Source organism: Carlito syrichta, unplaced genomic scaffold (assembly GCF_000164805.1).
Source record: "Carlito syrichta isolate Samal-C Ts95f unplaced genomic scaffold, Tarsius_syrichta-2.0.1 Scaffold303982, whole genome shotgun sequence".
NCBI classification, from domain to species: Eukaryota; Metazoa; Chordata; class Mammalia; order Primates; family Tarsiidae; genus Carlito; species Carlito syrichta.
Window position 1 is genome coordinate 94,170 of NW_007248078.1, and position 6,415 is coordinate 100,584.

Below are 6,415 nucleotides of genomic sequence, written 5' to 3' on the forward strand. Positions count from 1 at the left end.
GGCTGGCGACGCTGATAACTGCTTCTGGGGGCTTACATTGTGTGATGTGGAGGAGGAACTCGAAAATAAGGAGTCAACTTTTCAATTCACTGGCAGTTTTATCACAGTAGTAAGTGCTTTAGAGACAAGAAGGTCAAGGAGGACAGCTCTTTGGTTGGTGGGGAGGGGGAGATGAGGGAAGACTTTTTAAAGGAGATGACATCTAGGATGAGGCCTGAATGACGAAAATGGACCATCTACATTGTGATATTGGGAAGATTGTCACAGGTAGAGGAAGAGACAAGTCCTGAGGCAGGAAGGTGACTGGTGGTTCAGAGTGGAACCATGGGCCTGTGTACGAGGAGAGGGGTGCTGATGGGTGGGGACTTAGCAGGGCTGGGATCCTGCAAGCCTTGTGGGCCAAGTGAAGGTGTTTGAGGCCATTGGGGTCTAAACAAATGAGTTGAGGGATGATTTATTTATTTATTTATTAGACAGAATCTTACTCTGTCGCCCAGGCTGGAGTGCAGTGGCACGCTCGTGGTCACCGCAGCCTTGACCTGCTATGCTCAGGAGATCCTTCCACCTCAACCTTCCAAGTAGCTGGAACTACAGATGTGTGCTACCACACCCTGCTTTATTATTATTATTATTATTATTATTATTATTTATCGTAGAGACAAGGTCTCCTCAAGTTACCCAGGCTGGTCTCAAACTCCTGAGCTCAGGTAATCCCTTCGCCTCGGCCTCCCAAAGTGCTGGGATTATAGGATTGAGCTACTATGCCTGGCCACACCGTGAATCTTAAAAGGAGACAGATTTGGGCACGGAAGGCTGACCCTTTGCTTCAGGTAGCGTCTGCCTTTCTGCAGGAATGGATGCTACCATCAATGAATGGGCAAGCACAGACAAAGATAATTACAGGATATGAAATTACGCTTGAACATTTTTCAAAAATACTGTTTAACACACAAATGGGAAGCTAGATCCAGACAGGCTCACTGACTTGCCAAGGGCAAACAGTAGCCAGGCCAGGATTGGACATGCAGGTAGCTGAACTTTAGTCCAGGGCTCTTGCCTCAGCACTACGTCATTTCCAATCCTTACCAATATGAGTATTGACCACGTGAGTATAGAATAATGTGGAACCTTGGGAAACATTTAGACGAAGGATGTCCAACCTTTTGGCTTTCCTGGGTTGCACTGAATAAAGGGGAATTATTTGGGGTTGCACATAAATTATGTAATCCAGTCAGTATATATACATAATAAAACTTACTTGTAGCGATGTTTTTTATTATAAAGTTTAGAAAAATGAAAACAATGGGGCCTCATTACTACCTGTCTGGGCCACATGTGGCCTGCAGGCCCTGGGTTGGACATGCCTGGTTTAAACTGAGGGAAACAAGTCTTTGCTAGTAAGATAGTTTACCATCTTCCTCTCTTGGCAGCATAGTTAGGCTAAAATCTAATCTCAACCAAGATTGAACTAATTAAAACAAGAAAATATTTCTCACAAAAACCCCAAACCAACTTCAGGTCTATTTTGAAAGGGAGTGTCTTAACAATTTCCTTATAAATGTTAGTGCAAAATTATAAGACGTGGTGGCATGCACCTGAGTCCCAGCTACTCATGAGGCTGAGGCTGGAGGATCACCTGAGCCCAGGAGGTCGATGCTGTGGTGGCTGTGATCATGCTATTGCACTCCAGCCTGGGTGACAGAGTGAGACCCCAACTCAAAAAAAAAAAAAAAAGAATTGTAGACTGGTGTTGCTGTCCCAGAAGTAGCCCAGGTCACTTTTGGTCCAGATTTTAGGGCTCTTCATGGAACTGAAGAACAAGCAAGCTTCTAGTCAGCAGCAGGGCTGGTGTGACTGGATAGGGGAAAGGAACCTTCCTGGGTGTGTCTCCTGGCAAAGAAACCCAGACTGCTTTGGCTAATGAGTAGGAGGCTGGTGAGGAGGGGTGGGGGAAGGGAAGAGAGGCGAGCATTAACATGAGGTCTGATGTGGCAGGAAACACCTCGGCCTGCCTGCTCCGCCTTTGCCCAGAAAGTGTGTGTGGCACGCCTGGGTGTGGGCTCTTTTTATCAAAGAAAGCAAATTGCTCACTGATACAACACCCATGACTGGGCTACCCAAGAGCCAAGCCCATCCTTTCTCAGGAGGCCAGGAAGCAACTGTCTGACCAGCAGGACTAATATAGTGGTGGGGCCATGAGTCAAACGTTGATTAGATTCTGCTGACGCATAAATGGCTGAGAGCTGCATTTTATAGGATGATGGCAAGAAAAACTCCTGTAATTTTGTACAATTCTAGAATTCATTTGAGCAAAACCGGAAGTTAAAAAAGTGAGTTAAAGCTCTAGGAGTGGGTTAGTTTTTTAAAATTTTTTAACCTTTGCTTTTCTTCTGTATTTACTTGCTTCCTTCCATTCAAGCAGGTAGTGAAATCTGTCATTCGTTTTTGCAGAGGCATAGGGTTGGGAGAAAGAAGAAACAGTCTGCATGCCTTCCTAGCTTCGGAAGAATAGGTCAGGAGGCTGTGGGCTAGAAAGTCTAGACGTATCGTCTTGGCCTGAAACCCAAAAGGAAAACGATTTCTCCGAAACCAGAGAGAGATTGCCCATGGCTGGAAGGAAAGAACAGGAGAAGAACAGAGAGCTCCAAAGTTCTGGGACAGAGGCGAAACTTGCCCTCGTGAAGGTTGTCAGGATCAAAATGTAATAAAAAAAAATTCTTGATAAACAGAGCTGGAGAAGGCTGTGAAGAAAGCATTCTCATGCTTGTATGCCTGATCACAATATGATCACAAACGACTAAAAAACCTTAACCTCGCACAAAGGCCATCACAAGCTTACTCAAAAAAATAATTCTGGAAGGCCCAGCTCTGCCTATCCAATCTCAAGCTGTTGTCACCTCTGTTGTATTTTACATATATATGTGTATATATATATATAATACATACAAAATACACACACACACATATATATAGTTTTTGTAGATGGGGTCTTGCTATGTTGCCTAGGCTGGTCTTGACCTCCTAGGCTCAAGCCATCCTCCTGCCTCAGCTTCCTGAATAGCTGAGACCACAGGCGCACTCTGTGGTGCCCTGCTACGATTTTGATATTGATCTTTGTAGACAAGGATAATTATTTCAAAACAATTATCTAATCCTCTTCATTTTTTCTTTAAAAACCTTTGTCAGCCTTTGCTTCCTTGGATACATGTAGTTTTCTATGGCATTCGTGTTCCCATTGCAATGTTCTCTTTTCAAATAAACATTTTCTTTCCTCCCTCCCTCCTTCCCTTCTCTCTCTCTCTCTCTCTCTCTTTCTCTCTTTTTCTTTTTCTTTCTCTCTTTTTCTCTCTTTTCTTTTCTTTCTTCATGGTCTTACTCTACTGTCCAGGCTAGAGTGCACTGGCACAATCATGGCTGGCCATAGCCTCAACCTCCTGGACTCAGGCCATCCTATACCTCAGCCCCCCAAATAGCTGGGACTACAAGCGTGCTGTACCACCATGCCTTGCAAATTTTTTTATTTTTTGTAGATACAAGGTCTCCTTATGTTCCCCAGGCTAGTCTCAAACTCTTGGGATTATAGGAATGAGCCACCGCACCCCCAGATACCTCATTTTCTTTTAGAGAGCCTCTCTCTGTTTAATATTGAGATTGACACTCAGAGTCTCTCAACATCCATTCATTCATTTGACTCCTTTTACACCAGATACTGTTCTAAGATCAGTGAACGGACAGATAAAAATGAACAAATGTCCTCAAGGAACTTGCATTTTAGTGAATACCAAAAGACATATGAGATTCTCACGCATCAGGCGCTGTTCTAGATGCTTAGCATACGTTTTTCTCTCACAACAATTCCTAGAGTTAGATACGACATTCTCAGCTTAGGAATGAAGAAAGTGAGACAGACGGAGGATACAGGACTTGCTGATCTCATAATTGGTAAGTGGCAGGGCTGAAACGCGAACTCAAATAGACCGGCTTCCTTTTCCTCCACTGCTGTGGTACATGGTTGCTTAATAACCAGGCAGGGCTTTGGGAGGGTAGCAGATGCTGGAGTTGCACAGGCCGCTTAGGGCAGTTTTACAGAGACACCCCAGGTAGACTAAGCAGTTGGGAGACTCTAAAATCCTAGAGTGCCCCTCGTGGACTGATAATAGTCTCAGAGGTGGTCCACCTGACTGCCTTCCACTGCCTAGGATTCTGGGGCTGCAGCTCAACCAGACAGGAAGTGTCCTAAGGCTCGGGGCTGTGCTTCCTCCCTGCCTAGCAGGATGGAAGCTCAAAATAGAAATTAGGTTGAGTTAAAGGAATAGAGATAATGCAATACAAATAATTTTATATATTTTTTATAATTTTTTTTGAGTCAGAGTCTCAATCTGCCTCCCAGGCTGGAGTGCAGTGACACGCTCACGGCCACCACACCCTTGACGGGTTGGGCTCAGGCGATCCTTCCACCTCAGCCTTCTGGGTAGCTGGAACCACAGGCAGCACTACCAGGCCTGGCTAATTTTTTGATTTACTGTAGAGATGAGGTCTTGCCATGTTGCTCAGGCTAGTCTCAAACGCCTGAGCTCAGGCAATCCTCTCGCCTCTGCCTCCCAAAGTGCTGGGATTACAGGCTTGAGCCACGGCACCTGACTAAAAGAATTTTAAAAATAAAATTAAATGGTCAGGTGCAGGGGCATGTGCCTGTAGTCCTAGCTACTCAGAAAGCAGAGGCTGAAGAATCAATTGAGCCCAGGTGGTCAAGGCTGACCCGTGATCAGGCCACTGCATTACAGCCTGGGTGACAGAGTGGCATTTGAAGTGACTTCTGTTTTGTTTTGTTTTTTAACAAAGAGAACTTGAATAGACCTTCATTTGTGTGGGCAGGACCCATTCATGCAACTACGAATTCTCTGGATCACAAACAGGGCAGATTTGAAAACCTTCTCCCAGCGTGTGTGGATAGACTGCACATGTCAGGATTTGCACTCCAATTTAGATCTAGTGGGAGGACCAAATAATCTGATCTGTTTGTACTCCTTAGGGAGTAATTATATGATGTATTGTACATTGACATTTTAATGGGCTGTTGATAGTCACAGAGTCGCAAAGTGCTGGGATTACAGGCGTGAGCCACTGCACCCAGTCACACCCGCATAAATATTGACATCTCACTTATTTGCCAAAATGAGTGAATATTCTGACTCGATGAGGCTTCCATCTTTGGCAACTTTAAAATTCTAAGTCCTCCTTTATGAATGCCCTAAAACAAGGGTGAGAACTATGAAGCTGAGATTAAGATCTCCAACCATCTGCATATTGCTCTAGGGTCATTCCCTGGATCTGAGTCCATAAACGCAGAGTTGCAAAGAAGAGTTATTCTTTTTAATCTGGTCTTTTTTTTTTTTTTTAACAGACAGGGTCTCATTATGTTGCCCAGGCTGGACACAAATTCCTGGACTCAAGAAATTTTTCTGCCTGGGCCTCCCAGAGTGTCCCAAATTTCTGGGATTACAGGCAGGTGCCACCGTGCCCCACTAATTTTTTTGTTTTTGTTTTTGTTTTTTAAGAGACAAGTTCTTGTTATGTTGCCCAGGCTGGTCTCAAACTCCTAGGCTCAAGCAATCCTCCAACAAGGCCTCCTAAAGTGCTGGGATTACAGGTGTGAGCCACCGCCACCGGCTTGAAGCATTTAAAAAGGACCATTTAGCACAAATATTTTCCATGTATCGCTACAACTACATGTTCTGGTAATGCACTTTTTCAAGCTGACTGGCACAGAGGTGGATATACACGGAAGAGCCATGTTTTCTGAGTGGTGCTGACTACCGTACCACTGCATTTGAATTACGGTGTATGATAAGATGACTCAGTTCTCATGCACATTTTTCCTTCTTCGAACTATTGTTAATCTTTTGTTTGAATAGAACAAGATGAGGCAATTAGGTCTCCAGTTGACCTTGGTGCCTTGTTGCCATTCCAGATCCGCGCCGATGCCTTCCTTATGACCAGTGAGAGTATATTAATGCCCACTGTCATTTCTTTTTTTGTGTGTGAGTTGGAGTCTCACTCTGTCACCCAGACTGGAGTGCAGTGGCTGCTCCCAGCCACCGCAGCCTCGACCTGCTGCGCTCCGGTGATCCTTCTGCCTCAGCCTTCCGAGTAGCCGGAATTATAGGCATGCGCGACCACGCCCGGCTGATTTTTTTATTTATTTATTGTAGAGATGAGGTCTTGCCTGCCCAGGCGGGTCTCGAACCTGCGGGCTCAGGCAATCCACTCACCTCAGCCTCCCAAAAGTGCGGGATTACAGGCTGAGCCACCTAGCCCGGCTAACCCCACTGTCATTTTTATGAAGCCATATGCAAACCCATTTATTCAGTATCTTAAGAAACTAAAGGTTCAGTCCATGCAAATGTCTTTCAGT

General features: G+C 44.9%; 1 protein-coding gene across 1 annotated transcript in view; it reads left to right on the plus strand.

The window, feature by feature from the left end:
* Positions 1–4,421, plus strand: part of NMD3 (NMD3 ribosome export adaptor) — a 57,429-nt gene extending 53,008 nt beyond the window's left edge. The window contains exon 16 of the mRNA XM_021712983.1: positions 4,398–4,421. The gene's annotated coding sequence lies outside the window, so the exon portion shown is untranslated. The remainder of the gene's footprint in view (positions 1–4,397) is intronic.
* Positions 4,422–6,415: the final 1,994 nt, after the last annotated feature.